General features: G+C 40.1%; 1 long non-coding RNA gene across 1 annotated transcript in view; it reads left to right on the plus strand.

Moving 5' to 3' along the window:
* The window catches only part of LOC136104044 (uncharacterized), a 79,633-nt gene that overhangs the window by 14,108 nt on the left and 38,526 nt on the right, over positions 1-26,999 (plus strand). Inside the window, exons 4-9 of the long non-coding RNA XR_010651702.2 lie at positions 146-296; positions 2,951-3,138; positions 7,100-7,240; positions 12,924-13,061; positions 14,057-14,130; positions 21,909-21,998. This is a non-coding gene — a long non-coding RNA (uncharacterized lncRNA). The remainder of the gene's footprint in view (positions 1-145; positions 297-2,950; positions 3,139-7,099; positions 7,241-12,923; positions 13,062-14,056; positions 14,131-21,908; positions 21,999-26,999) is intronic.

The following is a 26,999-nucleotide window of genomic DNA, read 5'->3' on the forward strand; positions in this document are numbered from 1 at the left end:
TTGTGGCTTTCCTTTGCAAATGCAATCACTAGGGAGTGGATCAATTTGTTATATAATTCCAGTAACAAAAAGAAAAAAGGAATTGTCATTTTTTTTTCCCCTCAGAAATGCCTCTGTGCTGATTTTCCTTATGGTTTAATTGCAGGTAACCCACAAACGATGAGCCCGGACATCGTAGCAGGTGGATCTCAGCAGAGCTGGCCCTGCAGCGACTGGTGAGCTGAAAGATGAGATCGGACACAACTGAATGAACACACTTTCTCGGTGCTTTGTGACCCTGTTTCATTCCCTGGCAGGTTCGTTTGTCTGATTACCTCTGCACGGTCTTGCTCATGCAACCTAAAGGCAGCCAGGTTGGCTCCTGCAGCTACAGCTAAAAAAAGAGAACAGGAATACGACCTGGAAAACGGAAGGGAACAAAACTGGAAAATTACACAGCGAGATTTTTGACATTGCTGAAGCCCAGGAATCTTTAGGAGCACAATGACAAATTTGCCATAAAACCAGAGGGCACAGAAAACATTTGGAATTTTTAATATAGTGATATGGCTTTTTAACTTACGCTAAGAGTAAGGTGACACACTCATATGTGTAAGGCATTTTTACTGTAGAATTTCAAACCTTACAAGCGTCACATTTTGGCCCTGGAGGCTGCTTTTGTATAAACCGATGCTGACACACTCACTAATCTTTGAAGGGCTTCTAGCAGGGGAATAATACATAAACTAGAGGCCTGTCTGCAGAACGCATTCTGTGTGCTTAATGCCATCATTAACAAAGTTAAGCGTTACAAGAATACATTTATATTTTCCAGTTTTCTTCCTGTTTTGAAGTCTCAATATCAAATGTGGTAAAAACCTTCAGGAATGTAGCAAGTGGTGCTGTTATTTCTAAGCAAACAAAGCTGGTATTGTCATTAAATTTTGGGTGGGCTTTGACTAGAGACAGATCAACGCTATTAGTTCTGTTGAGGAGAGATGAAATGCTGCCAAACTTCATGATGATGCTCCTGATACCCCAGCTCATAAACTAAACCTCTTAAAAGTACCTTTCAAAAAAGTACTCCTAAGTATTTCTTATTAAAATAGAGTAAGAAATATCTGTTTTCTGGGAAGCACCTTTGCAGACCTTCTCTGAGACAACTGATCCTTGGCTTGTGCCAATGGAGTGAAACCGAGAGCGGCTCCACTCAGAATGAAAAAGGGAAATTGTCTCAATTAACTGGTTGCATTTTCATCAGTGTTTATCAAGGGAAATTCCTCCAGGGTGAAACAGAACATGAAGTACAGGGCGCTCAGCAAATCGCCACCGAAGTTGAATATTTATGAAAATTTAATAGGGCTTGCAGATTATAACTGGTGTCTTTCAAGGGTGACTACCAAGGAATATACAGAGAAGTCATGTGATGGGAAATAAAGTTTACAACCCCAGTCCATGTGTGTTGATTGAGGCCAGATAACAAAATTTAATCTGCCAGACTTCTTGTGTATTATACTCTAATTGCAATTAATAGCTCTGTGTACATGAAGTCTCGTAGCAATTAGCTTGTTCTGCTTAAGCTTGAAATCTGGAATCTAAGTCAGATGTGTTATGCTAGAAAAGTCTGTAAGGCCAAAAGCAAACACACCTGCTTCACTGAGAACAACATGCTTGTAAAATCTTAGGCAAATACTTCCTGAGAATGAATATAAAAATAGGAAAAGCTGTTAAGCCCTAAAAATGTCACACTGTAGCAGGACCTTTACCTTCAGGGTGGCGACAGACTGAGGAAAGTCATCTGTAACAGCAAAACTCAGGAAGAGCTGGTCTGCCTCACGTGTGGGGTGCACTGTTCAGTGCAAAAGCTTAATTTCCTGGGAGCTACTTAATCTGGCATCGATTTACCCTGAACAGTAGAGGTTTTGATGTTTAAATGCTCAGCTACACCCTGTTTATTTCACCTTAATGTCTGAGTGAATCAGTAGGTCAATGGGCTCAAGCCCGACCCCCCCAGCTTCAGACTGCGAAACACGAATCTTACGCTGGTTGGGAGGAAGAACGCAATTTTCCTCACATCGCAGGATCAATAGTGTTCATTTAAACCTTATAAAGAGCTAATAAACCTTGCATGAAGGAGGCAAGTGTTACCAATCTCATGTCATGAGTGCTGACATCTCAGAGGGTTGTGAAGTGACTTGGCCAGTTGAGATAGATCCTTGTTTAGATTGGTATCCTCAACATAAGAAGATATTAGTTTTAAATATTAACACTTCAAAATACAAAATACAAAAAGTGTCTCCAGCTGAAAAATAGGTTGTTTAATGAAGGAATAAATACCTTGAGTCAATTTGAAATGCAAAATTTGATTTGGCTGTAGCAGAGCAAATATTAAAAATACTTCTTATTAATAAACCTCAGCTGTTCAGTGACCAAAACTGGATGCACAGCAGCTGATGAGCACAATACAACACAGACAGAAATATAATGTGTAACAACACATCAGAAGGGTGTTATAACCCCCTACTCCAAATCTGTTTAGCTCTGTACAAATGTCTTATTTCTTTACAGTCCACCCATAACAGAAGACAAACTGTTTTTTGCCGGTGAGTTAATTTTATGTGATATTGACATCTTTCCTCAAGGTAGTGAGGAGCTATATCTCTAACATTTCAAATCTGAAATTTGTATTTTAATGTGGCAATGGTATTTAACATAAAACAAGGCATTACAACAGGGACTGGAAACATCAGTTATTATGAGCAGTGTTTTGAGGAAAGGCAGTATTCATGTCAAGATTTGCTCTTATTTCACAGTGATGACAATCACTGCCACTTTTATCAACAACTGTTATCTGTTTCCATCAAGAAATCCTTTTCATTGAGCAAAATATATGGAGAATTTGCAGATAGGAGAATATGGTTTCAAATGTTTCGTGTTCACACTTACCTTATCCCTCTCTATCCTTTCACAGTTCGTTTGGGGTTCAGGTCTTTGGTCTGTTGCCAGAGAGAGGTGGCAGATGCTGGGATCTGCGTGGAGTCAACAGCGTCGGGCCAGCCAAACTTCTCCCCTTGGAAGGAAAAAAGACACAGTGCAGCTGGGAAGCACCGGTTGGGATCCTGGCCCATCCGTGGGCACAAAATTCATCACTGGCCTTGTGTAAGTGGAAGAATTGGCAGCAATTTGCCTTTGCTTCAGGTTTTGCTGAGACTGGGCTGCTGAGGGTCGGGCAGCAGCAAATCTTTCCTGGTCGCTGCTGCTCTCCACAACCTCCCGGCAATATAGAGCTGGAAAACCTGGTAGAGAGCTTGAATTGTTATTTTGGTTCTTGCTTTCTCACCTGCAGAAAAATGGTAAATACACTATTTCAGTGGATGGCAGACAGACCTGAGGGCAATTACGCTCCCCAGTACAAAACATCTCACATTAATAAGGCTCAGTTTAGTGCTGGGGATTCAGTGGGAAACGGCATCTGACTCCAGATCCTAATTACAAAACATTGCGTTACCTTAACTTTGCTTTTTAAAATATGCTGCTGTCCCAGTAAAAAGTAGCTGGGCTTAACGTCTGATACCCTTTTTCATTTGCAAAACCAGATCAATTAACTAGAAAAAACATATAAACTGACCGTAGGCTCAACAACTTCATTTTCTCTCATGGTGGCTACTAGTAAAATGTTACTATCTTTAAGCATGATATTCAAAGATAGAGATTCTGGATACGTGTACTGCCTTGCCTTTTGTAGGTATAAAAGTATTTGAAGCTTTAATAGTTTCTGCTTCAGCATTTCATTGCTGATGATTATTCGCAATCCAAGGCCCAACTTTGTTACAGGGTGGCTCTAGATAGACAGTAATTATCCTATTAGAGATTAATGCTGCAGACAGTTGTAGATAAGGATGAAACAAACAGGTGCCACATAATTTCCTGCTCACCAAGTGGTAGTAGCTTCTATCAGGGTTTCGTGGCTAATTACAGGTAGCTCAAAATGCCCAGACACACACAATCGTAATGATACAGAATAATTCAATTTTTTCAGCTGCTTGGCTTCCATCTGAATGATCCAAGGGAGGAAGAACAGCATGCCAGGAACTTCAGGAACACTTATTTTCTCCAATGTAGTGTATGCAAAGCAATATCTCCAGACCTTTCTAGAAGTGCCCAAGGTTTTTCTCAGGGAGCTCTTTATCCCTGCATGAAGTTCAATTTGCAAAACACAAAAGCTGTAGCATTCGAGTTAAACAAAAAGCCAGCTTATAGCGCTGCTGCAGTGCTTCATAGGGATTGAAATATATATTCTTCGAGTAGAGTCCATAATAGCTCACAAAGTCCCTAAGCAAGGAGTCTAGCAGGTTTATGACTGCTAAGAAAACAAGGGCAGGAAGCCTAGATGAGGTCGTAAGTGCAAGTATAAAATGAAAAAGATGAAAATGTTGAGCTGAATATATGTTCTGACGTCCATAAATGCAGTAGAGTCTCCAGCATGCAAAACATTTTTGTGTCTTGATTTTAACCTGAGGCTTTAACAGCTACTATGGTTTCGCATCATTTGTCAGAATGGTCTGATTCATCTCAAAGCCTTTATATCAGTTTATCTCTGCTGACTTCACTGGTATTATGTCTTTATCTCTCTCCTCTTTAATAAGACATTCTTGAATTTTCATTCTCACTTTAAGCATGGGAAGAAATACCATATTCTCCTTTCTCTTCATATAAGCAGAGTCCTACCCTTTTAGGGTCAAATCCAATTTTCATTAAGTCAACACAGTGTTTTTAATTTATTTCTATGGGAACTGGATCAGACTTGCATAGCATGAACTATATTAAGTATCACATCATAGTATACACATTGTAAATTTTCAGGAGACTTCATGCATTCAGGCAGTTTGAAAGGTGAAGCTAACATAAACCACATTTAGTAGATGGAGTAAGAGCTTCTTACTTAAAATCTATTAAATCAATTTCACATGAAAACAGCCTGGCTCCAAATTATATCCAGGACATTTGAAAAATGTAATTATACACAGATCTCATATGACACCATGGGAGAGAGGGGAAAAAAGGGAGGATAAAACCAAGTTGTAAATATTTGCAAGACTGAAATTGTTCAAGATGTAAGAAACATGAGCTGTTAACGCAATCAGTGGGAAGCGTTATCTGTAGTGAGCAAGTGTTATTTTCTGGATGTGCTTGTCTGAAAGAATTCTGCCTCTCCATCTCTCCAGGAAATATTGGATAGCTTATGAATCTACTAGGCAACAGTAATTGATTGGAGACGCTTAAAACCAAGAAATCCCTGGTGTGAGATAAGGTTTTTTCAGTTTTTTAAAAAAGAACTTGATAGGCTTTACATCCCTCTCGGGTGATGACAATTATTCATGACAATACATATATGAAACTAAGAGCTTATATGAATATGTAGAAGTACCACTAACCTCCTGAGACCAACCTCCTAAGTATAAATTGAAAAATAAACTATTATAGTCTGTAAAGAATGAGTGATAAAGCATTACTGGATATGCAGAAATATTTTCTGGTCATTGACTACCATAAAAAGAATTACTTAAATTGCTGTAGCTCCACTGAACCCAGTGAAATATAGATATTAAAGGGTTCTGATTATGTCTTGGGGCATCATTTCTGGAAGGTCTTTTTTTTTTTACATGACCCATTTTCAGCTGCATATCCATTTTTATAATGACAATAATGCAAAGAAAGCTGACATAGAGATGAAGAGCTCTTAGATTTTTGAGGCAAGAAGGTTGCTATATGGTACGTATAATTTAGCTCTCGTGGTCAGAGAACAGAGGTATCTCACTATTAGTGGTGTTATATGTTGAAAAAAACAGATCCACAATGGGCTGAAGGGTCCAGATTCCAGGACAAACAAAAATTATGAACATAACTTGGGTTAAAAAATGTTTTAGCTGAGTAGAAGCTGTCTCATACTGAAGAGAAAAAAATTATGCCCCATTGCTATAACCTTTTCATTCCTCGAGTGCAGAGGGCTTGGATGAGGCTACATTACAAAACAGCCTCTGTAAATGGCAAACTCAGAGTAAACTTTCAGCTTCCCTATTTTACACAAAGAGTAGAAAGTGGCCTCCTGCAAAGGAGGTCAAGTGACTTCACCTGAAGAGCAGGGAAAGAAAAGTGCTTTATCTCGACATCTGCTTGCCACATAAATCTCTGCACTGACCTGTGGAAGAGCAGATTTATTCTAGGGAAGCTGTTTGAATTAAGATATATGGCATAAGCATATTAGCTTTATCTCTTTTGTGCTTATAACTTTCTAAGTTCATGAGCTTTTAAGTACAATATTTTGTTTCTTACTTGGACACTAACTGGGCTGGGAGCCCTCCTGACTGTTATGACAGCAGATCCTAAGGGAGGCATTTTTATTTGGAAAAACATGATAAATCGCTATCCCATGAACTGCCTCTAGAGATTGTTTAAGAATAATGAACCAGAGCAAAACCAATTCAGAAAGATGTTTAACAGAAAAACATTGCCCAGTAGGACATGATGAAGTATAACTGGACAGAAGAGTTTTAAATTTAACTTCAACATTTATCTGAGAATACTTACCTAGTGACAAAGTTTTCAAAATGTTTTCACTCCAAGTATAGTTAATCTGTAATGTAAATACTCTTCACGTATTTGGGAAATAGCAGATTTAATTGAGAAGTGTGTATCCAATAATAAGCACAGTGTGACAGTCCTTCTGTATTTCCTCTCCTTTATTTCAGCAGTAGCTGTCAAGTAGGTGGTTTTTTTTTCCTCTGAAGTAATGTAATACTTTTTTTCATCTGCAAAGGTACGTATTTTTTAGCTGATTTGGTAATTCTTGTACTGTATTATGGAAGGTTTCTGTCATCTTGACTTGTAAAACAGCACAAGTCATACATCAGCACTAGTACTTGCAACCTGAAATTGCTATGGGCAAAAACCACAATTATTTAATTCTATTCAAAAGTCGAAAACGCAGTGTTCAATGGTAAAGAATCATTGTTTTGAAGGGTGAGATTTTATTACTTTTATCTTTAGCATTATCAGTTTCCATTTGGTTTGGCATGATTTGGTTTGGCCAGATAGAAATGAGATTTCTGTTCTGTTCCAGAGGGACAAGCATTTCCACTCCCAGACATTCCATTAAAAAAGGACAAGGATTGCAGAGGTTTGAAGACTGAGCTCTTCCCTTCTCTCCATGGCCCCTCGATCAGCTTTTGACATCAAGGTTGTGGCTGACCAACAACTCTAAGTAAGTGCTGAGTAAGTACTGCTCAGTTGTACCTCTGTTGAGATTAGAGAAATGACAGCGTGAACGGTACCTGATCTGATTCCTGTGTAAAAATAAAAGCGCAGTGGAGATGGTTTTTTGAAGACGAATGAGTCTGTCGTAGGAGGTTATTTGAGAAAACAAAGCATAAATCATAACACCTACTTGCATGGTAGGGGAGAAAAGTAGTCAGTCGTTCTATTGCGAATAAACAAAGCAAGAAGGTGAAAATAGCAGGAGTGTCTGACTGGATAATGAGAGGTTTGGATATACGGACAAACGGGGCTATTCAGGAGCAACAAAAAGAGATTTCAGAGCAGGCTTGTTTTCTCTTGCCATCTCCAACACACAGACAGTGCAAATAATAATGGGAACAGCAAACTGTGCTTCCAGATCTGTTCTTCATGTTTATTCTGCTTGATGTTTTTTAAGGAAGGGAAGGGAACATCTTGCTCTTTCCTGGATGGCTCAGCTTCAGTTTCTGTGACAGTTTTTGAATTGCCCTTCTTAAAAACCCATGTCACCTCAGTAAATGGAGGTAAGCAAGATACAGCAGCATTAAAAGCAAAATATCAGAGCTGAAAGGAGTATAATTATCTGAATTAAAAGTGATTTCTAGGTAGTCAGTGCATGAGTAATAAAGGAGAATGCCAGTGTCGCTTTACCAGATCTGACACACAAACCAACTCCGTCTCCTCCTGAATTTCTGTCTGCTTCGGATGTCTGGCTAGCCAAGATTTTTCGGTGCAGACTTGCGTCTGGTGTAAGCATGTGGAGGTGACAGCCAGCGCGACGGCCTGCGCTTGTGGTATCACTGCAGGATCTTCTGTATTTAGGGAAAATTAAGTCATTTAAAAAACAAAACAAAACAAACAACCACAATCCCTAAAACTCACATACAAATTCAGAAAGAAAGGAGCACCATAAACAAGTTGCTGAGATAGAAAACAAAACACGGCACCCCTCCTCTCTGGCTTTATCCAAGGCTTCTTTCGCCTTTGTTTTACTCTCGCTCTGGCATATCTAGGCCAGCATTTACTAATTACCAGGAAATGGAAAATGGTTGCTGAATAGTATTAAAGGACGATTCTCATATTTAAAGCCTGTGTTGATCTAACATGCTCCATAAAAAAAAAGCACTTACTCAGAAGAACTTTAAGGAAACAAACAAACAGTGCATTATTACATAATTGGAGCTCAAGTTGGGTGCATTATCTAATATATATATACACTTACAAATCCAGCTGCATTTTACCTATTTACCCATCCCTCCAAGCGCAAGGCACAGTAATTGTTACCACACCTTCGAAACTTTCCATGGCAAGGTGTGGTCTATTGTCAGGATTATATCAGATCGTGAACTTGCATCCACAGAGAGGAAGCAGTTAGAACCTGCTGGTAACGTCAGCAGAGAGAGAGGAGAAATTCAGAAGAAGAAAGTAGAAGAAAAACTACGGAAAGCTGGCAACTGATATGGGCACGATATTATTAGATGGACATTTGATAAGTTATGGCATATATACAACTTTAATTTCACTTATCTAGCTGACAGATTCAACCCAAATACATGAATTAGCATTGTTCGGTTCCTGTTTGTTTTCCAGGATGCTTGTCAAAAGCAGGAAATGTTGGAGTGCACTGAAAACATGTTGTTTTCCTAAAGCAACTTTTAAAAATATTTAAAATAAGAAGTATGCAGTGTATATTCAAATTTTCTAAAAGGGAAAAAAATTGCTCAGTAGTGTGCAGAAGTTATTGTAATGCTAGTTTTATCAGCAGATTTGCAATAATTCCATGCGCTTATATATAGAACTGTATTAGCATTCTGTGAGAAAAAGGCTATTTCAGTCTGTTCATCCACTAAGGAGATAAACCAGACTGTTATGTCAGCCTTGACAGCAACTCTGAGTCTTCCTGGATATATCTAAGAAAAGGCTTTTATAACTATCACCATATGGAGCTATAACATATGATGCAGCCTAAAGCTATTTCCTTTGAAAGCAGAGCTCTAGATTCCTGTAATAAAGCTATGGATGTAAAAACCTGTTGTGAACTTGACAAAACAAGGTATCCGACACAGGTTCTGCAATTTCCTATTAGTACCTGCGGTGGAGTATAGAATAACCATACATTTTCATTTACCTGTGATTTTTTTTTGGCTGAAGACCTCTAAAAAGGGGCTTTAGGTACGCATGCTCCTACGAGGAACTGGTTAGTCCAGAGCCATGTGGGATTTACCAACCCAAACAGACACTGAGATTGTGAGATTATGTCAAGCCTTAGCAAGGCAAGAAAGGACAGAGGTCTGGGAAAATGTCTACATCAAACAGTATTTGTTGAGCCCACTGAATTTTTTTGGCCAGACGAGTATGGTGGAGTGTGCTGCCCAGAGCTTCGCCAGCTGGAATTTCAGGATGTTTCAGACAGAGGGGTTATGCTATAGAGTGCAGAATTTCCTTTCCTGGCATCTGTTAAATCAATACATAAAGCTCAGGTTGGTGTTTTTAACGCAGAAGGCATCTGCTGTCTCTTATCTTCTCCAAATCTTCCTCCTGTGAGGGTCACTTCAGAGGAACAGGCTTTGACTCCCATCAGTGCAGAAATCACTTTTTGCTGTATTCTGTCCCCGCTGCGGGGAAGCGAACTGCTCTGTGAAGTCTTTTTTTCTGCTTCCTACCAGAGGCTGCAGCACCAGGATGTATCTTTTGCCATGTGTGTGCTTTTTCATCTCTCTGTACAGCCTGCGTGTGTGCTCCTTTGTCCCCTTTCTTGCATCTCGCTTCAGCAGATGGGGTGACACGTCGAGCGGCGTGCACCCCCTAGCACAGGTGGACTCCATCTCTGAACCAGCGAGCAGAGGGAAAATATTCATAAAAGCAAACATCAAACTGGACTGTTGGAAAGTATGGTGAGCATCGCAGGTTACAACAAGACCAAGAATCTCAGTTATAACATGTTCTAGCCAGATCTCCATGTTTGGTTAAAGTAATACATGTTTATACTTAGTTTGAATAAAAGATCATACGCACAATGGTATTTAACGTGAGCAGGTGTACATGTCAGGGCTTAAATTCAGTGAAGAATGTGAGTAGAATAATTGTTGGCTCTCTTTCTTGACCAGGAGTTACTATCTTATTAATTGTGAGACACAGGTTTCCACAAGACGTTGTCCTGAGTAATAGCAGAGGTAATCACTGACATCAAGCAAAACAATGCTGCAATGTTAATGAGTAGATTTTTTTTAATTAACAGTCTTTAGGGGATAAGAATCATGGCCATACATTTTCAAACATTTTCAAGTGTGCTGTACACAACCAAAGTAAATCTACTCAACCTCTGGAGCACTGCAGAGAAAAAACAGTATTAGGAGCTCAGTTTAAGGAGGTGGGGCATTACTATAAAAGGGTTATCCTCCTAAAGGGGAACGCTATTTCCGTCAAGGAAATCATATATATTAGATCACCATACATCCATCCGTAGGTCAACACCATTTTACCAGACTAAGCTATTGCCATGAAGACTCGAGGTATTTGGCCCTGGCTTTCTTCAGCACTGGATGTGATAACTTTGATGGAGCACTGGTTCTTGTGATTATTTGCACCCTGATTACTTGCTGCTGTTGAGTTTTTATTTATAGGCTTACAGTACTTAACGGACACACAGGGAATTCAGTGGCAGGAGGTGCAGTGAATATCTGCATAAGCCTATTCACATGAATAAAACAAGTTGACAGCGATTGACGCTATGGATGATTAAACTAGGGGTAGCAGGTAACTAATCATACCTGTTGAAAAACGGTTAAGAACTGCAAATGCTTTTAATGATAGATTAGGTAGAATTTTCCCTACTGTTGGCATTGAGTGAGTCCCATCATCTACTCTGTCACATAGAATGGTGGAAATGCAAAAATACAGCGGGTCTGGGGCTGGAGGTGGGTTCATCTGCTACATGGGGGCCGGGGAGCACTCCAGAGATGGGGTTTCTGGCAGCTTCGCCCCCAGGAACAGCCTGTCATTAAATTTGGGGTAAATTAATTATTATCATCAGGCTTTTTTTTTTTCTTATGAGAGCTCATGTAGCTCGAGTCAAAGCGCATTTCTTGCTGCAAGTGCATGAGGCTTGTGCTGCAACTGCCGTTCGTGTCTCCATTACAAGAGCAAAACCCCAATTTTCCTTTTAATGTTTCGATTTATACTTTCGACTTCTAGGAAAAAAGGATCAGTGACATGAGAGGAAGGGTGGTGTTCGTGATTCATGTGCTTGTATGTCTCATGCAGGCACCGCAGCCGTACCTGTAACTGCGTGAATAATGATTGTGCTTGAGCTGGGCCTACGTAGGTGTTGAAAATCAGTCATGCAGCCATGCTTTGCTAAGCCAGGAATCGCAAACCCTGCCTGAGCTGCTTCTGCTGGCTTACAAAAGGCCCTTGAACACAAGAACTGAGAGAGGAGAGCCAATTCCTGACTTTAAGCCAACTTTCTGTTACGTGAGGGAGGAAAAAAGGATTTCAGACCTTAAAATGGTTAAGTCTTAACAGTTCCAGCCTGACCCAAAGCCCACCGAAATTGGTCTCAGCCTAACCCCAGGTCAGTGAGGATCTTTACATCATAAAGTATTATTTGGAATGGAGCAATAGGAGGAAAAAAGGTCAATCTGAGCTAAAAGTACACAACAAACTTCTGTGTACTGTGAAAATGGATAATAAAAGCTGTCCTAGCACACTAAACCTTCCCCTGCCCTTGTACTTGCATCACCTTTTTGTCTTCTAGTATCCCTGTTCGAGAGTGTGCTTAAAATTAGCTATGCTGTATAAATTCAGGAGCCTTAATCCACATAAATGGATAGAAAAGCTGTACTTGTTTGTCTTCTCCTTTGTGGAAGGAATGAGAGGCCAGAGCTCAGGCATTGCGGTGGGGAAGAAAAGCGGTCACATTAAAGCAGGACATAAAACAAAGTGTATAAACATGGGAAGGGATAGGAGAACACTTTGAAAATAATACACATAAATATAACCTAAACCCTAATACTGGAACCTGCTCATAGCAGCTGCAGTCTTGCTAAAGTTTCCATTATACCAACATGTTTTTACCCGCTTCATTTTCGACCAGAAGTCCTGCATGACCTGTAGCTGTTTGAAGATTAGTGTTAGAAAACCCGAGCAAAAATTCCTTTGCTTCTTCTTGAAACCATTGCAGAAAAGCAGAATAAATATCCACTTCTCCTATTGTAAAAACACTTGAGTTATGGTTCTTAAAATGCTAGTGCAGAAAGTAAAAGAAACAACCAAAAAACCCCACAGCAATTGGAAGAAAAGACAGAATTGGAAATGCGATTGACTCTTTCAGGATCCCAGCCATAACCAGAGAAGATTTATGTTTTCTTTTGAAACTGCTCCTTCAGTACCAGTTTATTTTAAAACTTCATCCCGCAAACATCTAGAAGTGTTAATTTCGTACTTATTAATTTCAGTGGATGTGAGATCACCGTCTAGATTCTGCTAAACTACTTCATGTTTAGTTTACTAAAGCTGGGAACTCTGGGGTTATCTGGTTGCTGTTGAGACAATTTACCTGGGGAAGATTATAACCCTATCAATCAAAACTGCTTCTAATATAATTATTTTCCCCTGAATATTAACTTTAAGTGACCAACCATCTCTTACAGAATGTTAAACACCCAGCAGATGACAGCTGCACTTTCTGGAAACACCCAGTAATCCGACGTTCCCCGAGGGACAGCGGGAAGCACAGAACTAAGAGCTCATCAATTGTTTAGTTGGATTCTGAGTCACATGGTGAAAAGGTCAGTGTAAATTGGGCATGCGCTTTATAATTAGTTTCCAGAGATTAGTGATATGCTAATGACCCAAATTCCAAGAGTTGTTCTTAGTGCACACAGAGGGCATGTGGGTATATTGGATTCAGAGTCTCGGCAGTACAGGAGGAAATATGGACTTTAGAAGAAAAGAAAACAGAGTTTAAGTTATTTTAAAAGAGACGATAGTTTTGGAAGTTAAAAAGGAATATATTAAAAGAGGAAAACAAAATGACTAGGACAATGTGAAAGACACTAAATAGCCTCGGTAAATCAAATAAGCAAGATTTTGCACTTCTATTGGCTTCTGCTTCACATGTAACCGCTTAAATTATTGAGTTTTCGTAGTATAACATTAACGCTTTCCCAGTCATCCGTATCTCCCATGAGACTGTACCCAGTTAGATTATCCAGGCCGTGCTGGTGGGTGCCCGTAACCTTGTTGCTGAAATGGAGCACAACCTTATTTTGTTCTGTCAGCTCAACACCACGAGCGTTCCCCTCCCTCCGTCCCTCCCAAAAGGCACGGCGGGCACAGAGAGGAAAGAAATCCCGAGGGATTACATCAGTGTCACGGCATTATCACTTAGTCGATGACAACTGTAAGGATTAATTCAAGCTGGTGAAATCCTTCTTAGCTAGAATAGGAACCAGCAAACCATCTGGTGGAAAGAGGGCCAAAAGGAAATACTGTCTGAGCAGTCAAAGGAAAAAATAAACCTTTCCGCAGACTTTTGGGAACTGTTGCGTTTCCGAAGTGTCTGGCCACAGCAAGTGACAGTTTTGATTGCGGTGGTTTAAATAAATACCGTGGCAAAATATTGTGTTTGTGGCTCAGGAGAAAAATCAGATTTTCAGCTTTGAAATTTAGTATAATAAAGTACAATACTTACATAGAAAGACTACGTAAAAAATCATGCGTTCTGTGAAATAATATTGTGCCATGCAATCTGATTTCCTGCTAATGTCTTTTCTGTTGCCAGATTTCTACCTGCAACAGAAATACTGCATAACTGCATTATTTTATTGCTTCCTTATTGAAGGAAGATCTTTACAGGTAAATCGCTTTTCCTCTGCTGTTCTCTCCTACTTCCCTCCTTTGAGAGAGGGGCTGTTGGTCTCCGTACGCACTTTGCTTTACCCTGAGGCGGAGTAAATGAAGTGTGTGTAATCACAAAGACAAAATACAAGTGACCCAAATTTCCAGGTGAGGTCAGTATCACAGCTCTTGGGGTAGGAAAGACAGACTGGCCTACAAAGGCAAGGTGATCAGCCTCATAAACTGCTTTGAGGTTACCTCTCCAGGAATTAAGTGTCTTTGTCTCTGGAGAAGATCAGACAATGTGAATTGGATTTATGGTGGCGTCTCTCCTCTGCGATGTCACTTTGCTGATGTTTATATTCGAAATAAGGTCTTGCTTCTGATGCGTTGGAGCTTGGTTCACTTGTTTCAGCCGCCTTATAAATAAAGGAATCTAATTTACAGCCTGTGTTTTCTGAGGTGTGTGCTGCCACCGTTGACTTCTGTAATATATAACGGCAATTGCCTCACTGTGAATGATTGGTGGTGACACCACGTGCAGTCTCACGGGAAGGAAGTTTCCGAAGGGCATCCAGTAAATACATTTTTCATCCACTTGAATCTGTCGTTCCCTTTTTAGACCTAGAAATTCTCTTGTTTGCCTATCTCCGACTTGAACGGTAAAAGTGCTTACGCAGCTGACGCTGTTGTTCCACGGCAAGGTTTTCCTGGCTTCCTGTGCCTATGGAAAGTTTTCATCCTGCTTCTCCCCAAATATTGCCATGCATAGGAATTTATGAATGCAGCACACTGGTGTGTAAACTAATGTAGCCTTGCAAATATAAGAACTGCACAAAAGTGTTCGTTTTCCTGAAAGAAAAACCCTGAAGCGTTGGTTCACATTCCTCTTTTGTATGTGGAAGTTCTTGATGTGAGAACTTCAGAGCAAATCTGAACAGCAGAGTCCTAAGATGTGTAAGGCTTGTCTGGTACTTGCAATGAACCTGTTTATTACAAGAGGCAATAACAATCAATGTGTTGGTACAACAGGGCACCAAATTTTCCTTAGACGTCCTGGCACGGGCAGTAGTCCCGCTCTTGAGCTCGGCCTTGCCCTCTGAATGCTGCTGAGTTTGAAAACATGTTTTCACAATATATCGTTTCATCAGTGCTCAGAAGTTTCATGGATCTTGAAAGATTGTTTTCTCTCAGTGGAGCCTAAAATAAAGCTAAATTGGGAATTTTTGGATCCAGATTTGAAATAAGAGGATCAAAGGAATCAAAATATCAGCAAAGATAAAAGAGTTTGTTTGCCAATGTCAGGTCTTACCGCTGCTACTGGGGGCTCTTTCGATCTTTGGGAATATCAAGCAGGAAGCATCTGTGTGCGCTTTTTTACAACACAAAATCACACATTTCTGGCCTTTGCCTTACCAAAGATAGGGAGTGAGATGTCTCTTAACATCTGTCTTGCAGAATATTGGACATACCGCAAAATCTGGAGTGACTTGGTTTGTGTCTTTTTGATCAGTTTATGGTCAGTTTGTCTCGTAACATTAAAACTGTGTGAAAGGTTGGAGCCGTCCGTCCCCTTTTGCTTCGATCTGGGTGATAATCCATCAGGCTGGTCAGTTGTTCTCACAAAACAACTGTGCCCTCAGCATGAAGAATAAATAACAGGAATGAGTCATCACAGCAAATTTACAGGAGTCCTGAAGGAAAAAATGATCCTGGAAAACTGAGTCATGAGAACACATCTTTACCAAACATCTTGAGAAATCATAAACTGTACAGCAAGATTCCCAATGCTATAGATAATTATTTACCAATTACTAGTTATTAATTACTAGCTACCACTAAGCACTGTGCTCCAAGCGTAGCAACTCAAGACAGAACAGTAAATGCTGTATAATTTGGGAGGTAGAAGTACATTAAATTATTACTTTTTAGGCATCATGAGAATAGACATGCTGATTCGGACCAAGGTCTTGCATGGCCTCTTACTCTGACTCCAGTGTTGGACAGTAGTGGATGGATGACAAGAAAGAAGTAAAAAGAGGTTAAGTATAATATATATCATCTTACCCTCTCTTCCCCTGCCTATCTCATGTGCTCTGCCAGATGCCTTGAGATCTCATGCAAGCTTTTTGCTTATTAACAATGGAAAAGGCAACAAAAGGAAAGAGCAACAAAGGTACAGAGAACGTCCACGTGAGATTTGACAGAGTAGAACTCCACAGCCAAAACCCAGAAAGAGACAGTTCATTACGTAGCTTATGGTAGACCTGTGCAACTCTTCACCGAAGGGTGCTGTACATGCACAAAATTAACATTCGCTTGAAAGATATTTGGACAAGTGCTTTGGAAAGGCCCAGCAATCTCGGTTTGTTCTGAAGTTGACTTCTGCCATCTTCACTGGTTCTTCCAGCACAAGAACTGGTGCATGAGATGAATAGTTGATTCTTATTCACCTCCTCCATACGTAAACAGCTAAAATATCCCCTTTAAGTCAAATGTTTTCTGTGCTCTAGAGTTTCCGCTCGATCATTCCTCATATAGAAGTTGTTTCATACATTTAATCATCCTCATTGCTCTCTTGTGAACCTTTTAAGTGCTTTATGTTTCACCGAAGCTTCACAGAGCGCTCGGTGTGAAAGAACCTTGGCTGGATGTAATGGCATCGTGTTATTTTCTGTTTCATGCTGTATTGCTTTGTAATAACTCCCGAGGCATGGCTATCCTTTCTGACAGCTGCCAGCCACTGAGCTGATGAGTTTATGAAAATCTGCATCTAAAGCCTCGTTCTTGCTGTGTCCGTTTTCCCGTAGTTGCTCAAAATGTTGACTTAATAATTCCAAAACTAATGAATAGTATTTTTCATTACAGCTATTTACAAGATCATACTTGCATATCCATGCTGAATTTAATTAACTTTAATAGGTTGAGCGATTTCAATCTGCATCTTTTGGCGTCTTAAGATCTTTTCTACATTTGGCCTGAAATGAGCATTAAATATCTTGTTCTGGCAGTTTGGGGTCACCATAATGATAGCTGTGTAACACCGAATACATGAAACAGCTACACCATCTGTAATTACACGAGCTTTGTCATGGATAATTAATGAGATATTATTAATACCCTCACATTGTTGAAAATATATTCACATGCTTATGATTAATCATAGAAATCTAAAACCAGAAAGCAATATTAGTGTGTCTTGCTGCAATTAATGTAAAAATGTATACATAAATCTTAAGACAACCTTCTCTGAAATGGCTACTAAAAAAAGGAAAATACTGTGAGAATCTATGTAAGTTCTACAAAGTTCTTCCATGATCTGGCTCTTATATTAGTTGTTAAATGAGGTCTTTCTAAAATTTATGGAGGTGGTGTAGCCAGGAACACTTTTCCAAAAGTGTAAGTGGATGCACAACAACAACATACAGCTGAATTACAACAGCATTGCTGGTGAGGAGCTTGATTTTTTGGATACTTATATTTAGAACCATGTTTTGATTTTTCAGCACGTTCATTTCTGTACTGGCCTGAGTTACATGGTGAATGTTTGCACAGGTTGACACAGGGCACAGGGTTTGAGATCCTTTCTTGAGTAGCTTTTTTCTACTCCAAAAAAGATAATTGGAGAAAATCTGTGAAGTTTGACAGGCAAGAATTTGGATGCAGCTGAGGAAACAGGAGGATGAATGATTACAAAAGGAGAACGCTGCAGCTTGATGGGAGGTTGTAATTCTGATCTCCTGCATTTGAAAAATATCGTGGAAGCTGAAGAAAGCTCCTCTCCTGAGATTAATTTTTGAGTCTGTATTTGTACTTTGTTTTCCCCTGAAGTTGCTCAAGCCTATGCCCAGACTATGATTCAGCTACTCTCTGGGCTTGTTCTGTGTTCAGAGTGCATTAAGCTGGCTCTGTGCTGTGGCCCATGTGCAATTAGGATGGAATATTCTTGGTATCTCTGCTCCCTTGGACATTTTAGAAAACCGACAAAGGAAAAAATACACCTAGAGCTCTACTCTGTTACTGTCTGCTCTGTTTATGCAACAGGATCAATACAAGCTAATTGAGATTGGCTTTTTGTTACTGCAATTCTCTGTTTTTTCCCACGTGTCCCTTGCCAGCTGCAGGTTGCGTTCATCTGTAGCTGTCAATGCTGCTTTGCCTCCGCTGTCTCTAAATCAATAAACATGCACTGGTGTTTTCTGGGCCTGTATTTCCTGGGGCATCGTGGGACTCGGGGTATCGTCATGTCAGTAACTATACTGGGAGATAGTGCAAAGAGCAGGGTATGTACGTTAATGTCCTGAGTTCAGTGCGTGAACGTCACCCTGTAATAAGATTGTTTCACAAAGTACCTAATACCATTCATAAAAAAACTTGTTTGAGTGCTTAAAGCCCTGTTTGCCTGAAATACAACACTTTCACCCTCTGTGTCGTTACAGTTAAAAATCAGTAATAATCAAATGGATATCACACTAACATAGGGATTTTAGAGATGTTTTAAAAATCACAGAATCATCTGATTCCATTTAATAACCTCACATTGGTTTTCAGTTTTTTATTTACTCATAAATCTAGACTGCAGTATTTCCTAGTGACAGCTTTCCAGTATCTACATCGCTGTTATTTCCCACAACATAGCTAAACCTTTGCTTGGAATAATGTCTTTTTAATGCTGAATGGGTACAAATCACTGACATTGAGCTTCTTGAGCTCTGCTATTGTGCTATTTGTTTTCCTTGCTTCTCTTAGTTCTTCCAGGTCCGTCGTTGGACATAGGTCACATACACATCTTGATGCAAATGCTCAGCTATACATTACTCTCCCTAAATCAGCAGCAAAGTGTGTGTATTTTGTTTGTGTTCCCCATGCATTCTGTAGCCCTATATAGGCTAAATCTCAGTGCTTTTCCTTGTATGTTTTGGTTTTCTTTTCCTTTTTAATGCTTAGTTTTTAATGTGGACATATAAGTACATTTGGTGCTTCTTCATTACTAGTCCTAATACTGGCTGTGGAACTAAAGATGTGATCTTTGGGACTAATTCAGCTTCAGTGCAAATTTTCACTTAGCTCTACCGACTTAAATGGCACTCGGCACGATGAGGTACAAATTCTGATCCTTTTTTTGTGCTGTTTTATGGGGACTTGATGCAGGCGCTCATCTTATGCACCGAGTGCCTGCTGCACTGAACAGACACCCTGCAAAGGTTTGTGAGGCAAACCGGGAGAAGTCGGACAATAGATATCATGGTTCTGAAATGCAGCATTTTGGAAGGAGTCTTTGGTTGTTGCTCAGTCATACCTACTAAACTGGTGATGTAGGAAGAGCTTTTGTTTGCAATTACCTGAGAAACTAGAAATATTGGCATTTTCCAGGTCTTTTACGTTTTCCGCTGCTGATAGAAATACAGTCGATGTGACCCACAAGTTGCTTCCATGAGCTGGGTCAGATTCAGTGTCCAATTCAGAGTCGACCAATCTGTGGGGTTTAAGATTAAATGCTGGGGTTTCCAATTACCCACGTTCGTAAGGTTATTAACAGGAAGGAAAGGACAGCTGTGTTCTTTCCCCAAAATTTCTGAAGATTTGGATGTGCATGTCGATCATTTTTCTGTGCTAGTATTTCAAGCATGGATGAAGCGTAGGAATGGAAGAATCGTATCAGTAGCACCTTGTGATACCAACTGTTTGGATGGCATTAAAGGGAGCTTTCAGTTTATTGGAGCGTAACTCTTGCAGCCATAAGATCGGATAAGTACATAAGGGAGAGGAAATCAATAGCCTGCTTAAGAAAATTAATCTTTGCCTGTGTTTCCAAGGCAACACAGATAAGGAAAGTAGTAAGTGCCATGCTTAGAAATTGGGATCATCATATTTAAGGGGCAAATTTCTCTGGCAAAATCAAAAAGAGTGTTTAGAAAAAGCAAAGGTATCTCTAGCAAAAGAGATACCAATTGTCTTTTTAAACTCTGCTGAAACTACCCACGTGAAACAGAGTGAACATGGTGAATCCTATGGTTGCCTAGGTGGGAAAATGACTTTGATGCAGATCAGATAATTTACCATGCCCATAATCTCAGTCCTGTGTGAAGGAGTCGACTTCTAGCACGGAGGAGGGTGTCTTGTATTTAGTATGAACAAGGACCATGTCCTCAGGGGAATTTAGATGCACTCAGGAAAGTGTCGGTTGTGTTGTTTGAGTATATTCTTAAACAGTTAAAACGTCTACCAAAAATATTTGGGTTTTGACAGGTTCATGGTATTTTGGGATCTAAATTAAATAATACCAAAAGCTGGGGAAGAAGTTGTTTTCTGTTGTAGCTTAGTCCTCACCTCAGTAATAAGAGTCCTGCTAAGACTATTTATTTAGTTTATATATATATATATATATGTATGTATTTGCAAATCTTGTTCCTAGACCAAGATCAGTTTTCTTCAAGAGATGTTATGTGAGCCAATGCCCTTCTCTTCAAGTGCAGTAGAATTGGATCGCTCTCCTGGATCAATTACTATGGGCTATATTGATGACATGGTTTCTTAGGAAGAAAGACAAAAGAAATAATAGTTCTTCTGGTTGTTTTCTATTGAGTTAAGATTACACAGTAGCAGCGATGCATGATTTGGAAACTGCCAAGAAAAAGGTTGGAACTTTTCTTGTGTCTGATGGAATAAGATGAGAGGATATAATAAGTTTTATTATATGTGTTGTCTTCTTGGGCATTGCATTTTGTGGCTAAGGGTCCCTGAAAAATCAATTTTCTCCTGCAAAAGTAGGAATGAAAGATTCTTTGTGGAAACTTTTACTCACCTATGTGAATTTTTATGATTCACTGTTTGAAAGTGAATTGGATATTCTTATGTTCATAAATTCAGGTATTTTTAATTATTACTCTTGCATTCTTTCTTTCCTTCCTTCTACTATTTTGTTTTATTTGGACAAGGCTTGCAAGATGATATTTAGGTCTCTTACATGTTTTCCTTTGCATGTTTTCCTTTTGACATCATTACTTCTGCAGATTTGAAAGACAATTGGAAAAGGGTCTTTTTTGGGGGAAGAAAGAGGGAGGTGAAGAAGTGGCAAACTGACACTTTCATTATCCTTGAGGGCAAAAAAAGGTCTGAATGGAAATCTGAATATCCATTTTTGCACTATTAGTGCTCCATTTAGCGCTCTCACTGACTAATTATTAGTCACCTTGACAGCAGCTGAGTTGCTCTTATACCTGCAAAAGTTTGGGCTATAACGACGGGGCAGTGTGGAAATGCTTGTGTTTGTATCCATCACCCTCCTATGGATAAATTTAGGCCTGGAGTCTTGTGGGGTCACATTTGCAAGGTGTCTTTAATAACAAATATCGGTTTAAAGCGGGAATAGCAGTAGGTGACAGCGTGACTTGGGGGGTAGGGGGGGGGTTGTTGTGCGATTTTGCATGCTTGTTTATCTAATTGAATAGAAATCCCATCCATCATGGGATTACGGTATTTGCCAAGGATGCCTGTGGGCTTTTAAAGCATTGACTTTTTGACATCGCTGAAATGGGAAATGGGATGCTTGCATGCTGTGGCTTATGGAATATAAGGCTGAATAATTAAGTCTTTAGCATACTGGGCTTATTAATTAGCATTAGCTGTAGCTGATAAGATATACGGGCAGGGTGTGTGCATTTATATAAGGAGGAGAGAAAGAGCAAGAGAGAGTGAAAAAGAAGAATGGGGTGAAAAAAAGGGAAAGAAAATACAGGAAAGGAAAACAAAACAAAGGGAAAAAATAATCTTGTGCATTCCCTTGTATGTTGAAGGCCTGGACAGCAGGAGGAAACCTCTCAGGCAGCGCAGTGTAATGCCCGATAAGGAGTGAACCAAACAATGCTCTTTGAAACCCCAGCAAGGTAAGAGATCTAAAGATTCAGATTACCTGATTTGACCTGGGTGCTGCTTTGCCAAAGCTTAGGGATCAGAGCAGACACTGCCCGGACAAAGGTGTTCCTGAAAGACCGGAGGGGAGAGGTTGTTGCCTGCGGTGATATGACAGGTACTGATTAAATCGAGTTCCTCGGTAGGCAGGGTGTCACTTGGATGACAGAGTTAATCAGGTTTGTGCAGGTTCTTGAAGGGAATGTCACAGACAAGGAAGGTGCTAGGAATGTGTATCTTGTTTTTGCACTGTCTTGATTTTGGCAAATCAGCTCCGCGTTGCAAGCATGAATCCACTTGCGTAAACCAGCAAAATCTCTCCCTACTGGTACCCAAAAAGCAACAGTATTTACCAATCCTGCTAAACACCACAGCTATACCACCAAGCAGGCTTATATCTACCTGTGTGATCTGGCCTTCCCCTGGCAAAATGGAGACGTGGACATCTGGCTTTAGAGCCCTCAGCTTTTTGTTTGGTTACAACAGGTCATTTAGTGCACCAAGGAAGCTGTTCTGCAGCAAAGGAATTGAGGCCGGTAGCGGGAATCACAAACCGAGTGCTAATCAGCAGTGATCTGCTGTGACCGAGCAGGTAAAGGTTGTATGAGACTGTGAATAAGGAACGTTACTTGAAAAATGTAGTCATGGATCTGCTTCACTTAGCATTAGTAAGAGATTGGCTGGAGACAGAGGTCCAGCTTTGGATGCTGCATTTCAGGAAAGACGTGGGCTGATTGGAGAGACACAGTGAGTCAGAGCTCTAAGAAATACAGTTCTGAGGGAAAGATTAAACCAACTCTGATTCTTTCAGTTTACAAACAACTGGAGGGAGTGGGGCATAAAGCTGTAAGACATTAAAAAGCTGCTGCAGAAAGGAAAGTGAACATTGTGCCCTCTATCTCTGCAGTGTACAAGACAAAAAAACCCCACCCTCTAACATTAAGTGAGATTTGGGTTGTTTTTTGGAAAAGTTCTTCTAGTGGTAACTGTGTTTAAGCTTTGGGGGGGGATAAAAAGACATAGGGAGCATGTGGAATCACTTTACCATAAGAGGATTTTGAGAATAAGTTTGACAAACAACTGGAAGCTGTAGTATTGACAGAACTGATCGTGTGGGTCAAAGGGGTAGGTAAGATAGTCACTTTAGGGTCCTGTTTCTTTCCTTTTTGACCTACTTTTCAATTTGTCGAGACACCTTTGAGTTCTGTGCTCCAAAGCATATGCAATTGCTTTGCAAATTCTGTAAGCAGGCTTCCTCTGTTCTCATCCCAGCCACTGCATTAAGAGATGACTTCTAAACTCACCCTACATCTGATATGATTCCGCTTGCGATAATCTTTAGGTTTGATAATCAATCTTCTACATTTAGAGAGGGATTCTTTTCAGTGAGTTGCACATCCATGATTTGGTAGTTTATGAGAATGTCCTGGGGGAATGTGCCTTACCTCCCCTCCTGCCACTGGACCACTTGTCCCATCCAAGAAAGTAAGTACGTTGCTTGAAAATAACTTGTTGCCTTTTTGAAGTTGACCTGTCTTCCTGTTTCATATTTGTGCATGAGTTTTTGAGGGATTAAAGGGATCTGATACATTACCTCAGATTTCCTTTTACCCTTGTTTTGTTTTGTTTTAAGGTAGTGGTGTATTTACTCAACATACTGCAGATCAAATCCTGGTTTAGAACGCTTAGGTAAACAGCCCATATCTCTGCAAGGACACAACACACATTGTACTTTATTGGAGAGGCCTGATCTAGTGATCTGAGTAAAAAAAAGGGAATGGTTTAGCCCTTCTCTTTGCAGAAAGTGCTGCTGTTCTGGATGGGAGTGGGGCGAGTCCAAGAATGAATATTGTAGCTGCACAGTGGTTGTACACACTTTTGGGGCAACCTGACCAGAACTTGTGCTGTTTTCTGTTCCACTGTAAGTATTTCAAAGGAAATAGGAGTGTTTACAAGTTCCAGGAGCGGAGCTGGCACTTCCGAGAGTGCAATCTTGATTCAAGCTGAAAACAAACCATGAGGAGGAGGGGCAGTTTTTCCCTGACGATGGGAAAAATGACCTTGCCGAACACCAGCTCCTTTTGCTTGCTCCTTTCCCCACTGGATAACAGGATTTCAAATACCTGCGGCAGGAGCGGGTTATCTGCTCAGCTCCATGTCATCGAGGTGCAACCATTGCTCCCTGGATCCCTGCCAGCACGGCCTTAACCCAGGCAAAGCAGAAATTCCTGCCTTTGAACTCTTACCTTCTGCTTCCCAGCGGGTTTTTTATAGACTTGCTTATTTTGCGGCCGGGTTGACATCAGGATAAGGGTCATTAAAACAAATAGATTTCAGGTGATCAAAAACATCAACACAATGTGAGCACAAGGAGTAGGTGAAGTGTGAAGCTGAGGGAACACTCTGTGCGGCCTTGGGAAGGGAAACAGAAATAGCCTATTCCCATAGTAACTCTGCTAAACTATTGCTACTATTTATCTATTGTGTACAAAACAAGTGGTGGGAGGTAGCGCAGTTCAATTAGCATTGAAGTAGATCCAATTTTATGTAGCACTCTGGATTTTTGCCATTCATCAGATGTTCAGGGCACTTTGAAAGTAGCTAACAGCAAGCTGGCTAAAGACAGGGAAATGCAAGATTTCCATCCATCTCTCTACTTAGCTGTACAGAGTAACCTTGTATAAACTTCTATAGAATAAAATAAACCTGCTAGTAGTTTGGGGAAATTCTTCCAATAAACAGAAGACACCGTATTTCTCCTTACTCTGCATTCAAGACAAATATTACAACAGTGTCCAGAAACGGCTATGGGGTAATCTATGATAGCTACAGAAAGAGCAAACTTCTGATTTACTTTACTTCTGTGCTCATATCTTCCCTTGCCTTTGTGGAAATCTATTTCTGCTTGGGTCACCTGTTTTAGTAACAGTTCTTGCTGTAATATGTAGCTGTTTTTATGGGGTTTGTGATATGTTTTTCTATCCCTGGCTTCTTCTCTGTGGAGTACAACCACCAAAGGACAAAGCAGGCAGCCGTTCTTCAATGGGAATGTGTCCTTATGGCTGCTCAGTTCTGGCTCGCAGGCTGCCAAAACCCAACAATATCCAAATGTTATGGAAACTTCTTGCTGCTTCCACATCTCCTGCTGCTTTTGCACATCTCCGGGTGGTAGGAGCTGAGGCTGAGTTTCCACCAGCAGTTTTACATATATCACATCAGTCGTTTACCTACTATGATAAGTAGTTCCCACTGGTATCAGCTAGAAAAAGTGGTTACCATGCGTGCTCGGAATGTTTTTCAATGTGATGAACTGTTGGCAGCAAATGCCATTGGCTCAGGCTCATGTGGAAACACTTCCATGGCTCACTGGTCTTGTGCTGGAGTGACCTATCAATATGTAAACCAAGCCTGGATTGTACTTTGAATGCTCCTAACGAGGTCACTAAGACTGCAGTTGGTTAAAAATTTACTTTTGTAAAAGGCATGACACACTAAATAGGCCACATGGCCGAGTCCGATAAGGCAGAAAGACAAAATACATGAGGCTTTCAGGCTTGGGAAATATATCAATATTTGTTGTGGTAAAGAAAAACAACTTGGAAAACTTTTTTTCATGAAGGGAAGCGAACTGTTGCAAAAATATGAATTTAATGAGTTATATAAAGTTATTCCTTTTACTCTCTAAGTACAAATGTCGAACAAACTGAGGATTACAGAGGAAATACCTGAATTTGCAGATGGAACCTCTAACCTGCTACTTCTTTTAGCTGTTATGCAAATATATCTGGTAGTAACTCAGTGGTTTCACTGTTTCCCCTTCTTGGACAAAGTTTGGTGTAAGAGTTTGAATACTTTGCAGTGGTTGCCAGTGGCTCTAGAAAAGCAGAAATACTCCTGGTGTCTATTTCATCAGTGTTTATAAGGCAGGATGACCTGAAAGGCCTGTGTTGAGTGACCGCTGAAAATCTCATTAAAAAGCCAGTGCTTATGTTAAAAGAGAGAGACTTGGATGTAGATCTGAACTCAGTATCAAAACTTAATCTGAAATCCTGTTTGGAGCCTTACCTTAACCTTTAGGACTTTTGTCTGTCTCTAAAGAGCCTGGTAAAGTGAGGAAGAGCTGACACCAAAAGCCAACACAAGGCATCGCTGATCAGACACCTTTCTATTTTTAAGAGGTAAATAGAAAGAAACAGAGGTATAGGTGGGAGTTTCAGGTCTTCCCGCATTCATATCCTCAGAGAAAGAACAAAGAGTTCAGGCAAATTAAATGTTTGCAGGTTTATTTTAGTGGCCTAAATGAAATTAGAATTCCAGCCAACCGGCCCTAGTTCACTATGTTCGTAATACAGTGAAGGCATTTTCTCACAGTGAATGTTTTCTTTGTTATATTGATAAAAATGACTGTGTTGGTCCTAGAAGGAAAATATTTTCAGAGTCTGATGCTTTCTTTTAGAATTCTGCATTGAAATCTCTCATGGGGTTACTCTGCTGATAAGCTGTGCTCTCATTGGAAAGAGATTATTAGTTCAGCTCAAGCACAAGTCCAGAAAAATAGCCTATGAATGGGTTTTTTTTGAACTGATGTTGGCTGAATTTAAACAAGATTATGGAGGAAAGAAGGGAAAGAACATTGTGATCAGTTTTCCATCAATTACATTGAGCTGAAATGATATCAACGTCACAGATTTTGGGAGATTTGTCGTCCTGGTTTCCTCTTGCTCAAGCTGGTAAAGATGCTGGCTAGAGAGTGAGCTGCTGCTGGTGTTTTCTGGGAAAGCTTTGCCTTTGGGATCACGCTTTCTAAACAGAAATACAAGCAACTCAAATTAAAAAGAAATCATATAGTGTTTATTGCTTGGGTTTTTATTAAATGCTTGGTGTTATCCTCGTAAGACCTTTCTGCTTTGCTGTTGATGATTTATTTTATTATGGATTGCAGCGTTAATAATTTGCAAGATCACCTGGTGAATGGA

Source organism: Patagioenas fasciata, chromosome 6, assembly GCF_037038585.1.
Source record: "Patagioenas fasciata isolate bPatFas1 chromosome 6, bPatFas1.hap1, whole genome shotgun sequence".
NCBI lineage: Eukaryota > Metazoa > Chordata > Aves > Columbiformes > Columbidae > Patagioenas > Patagioenas fasciata.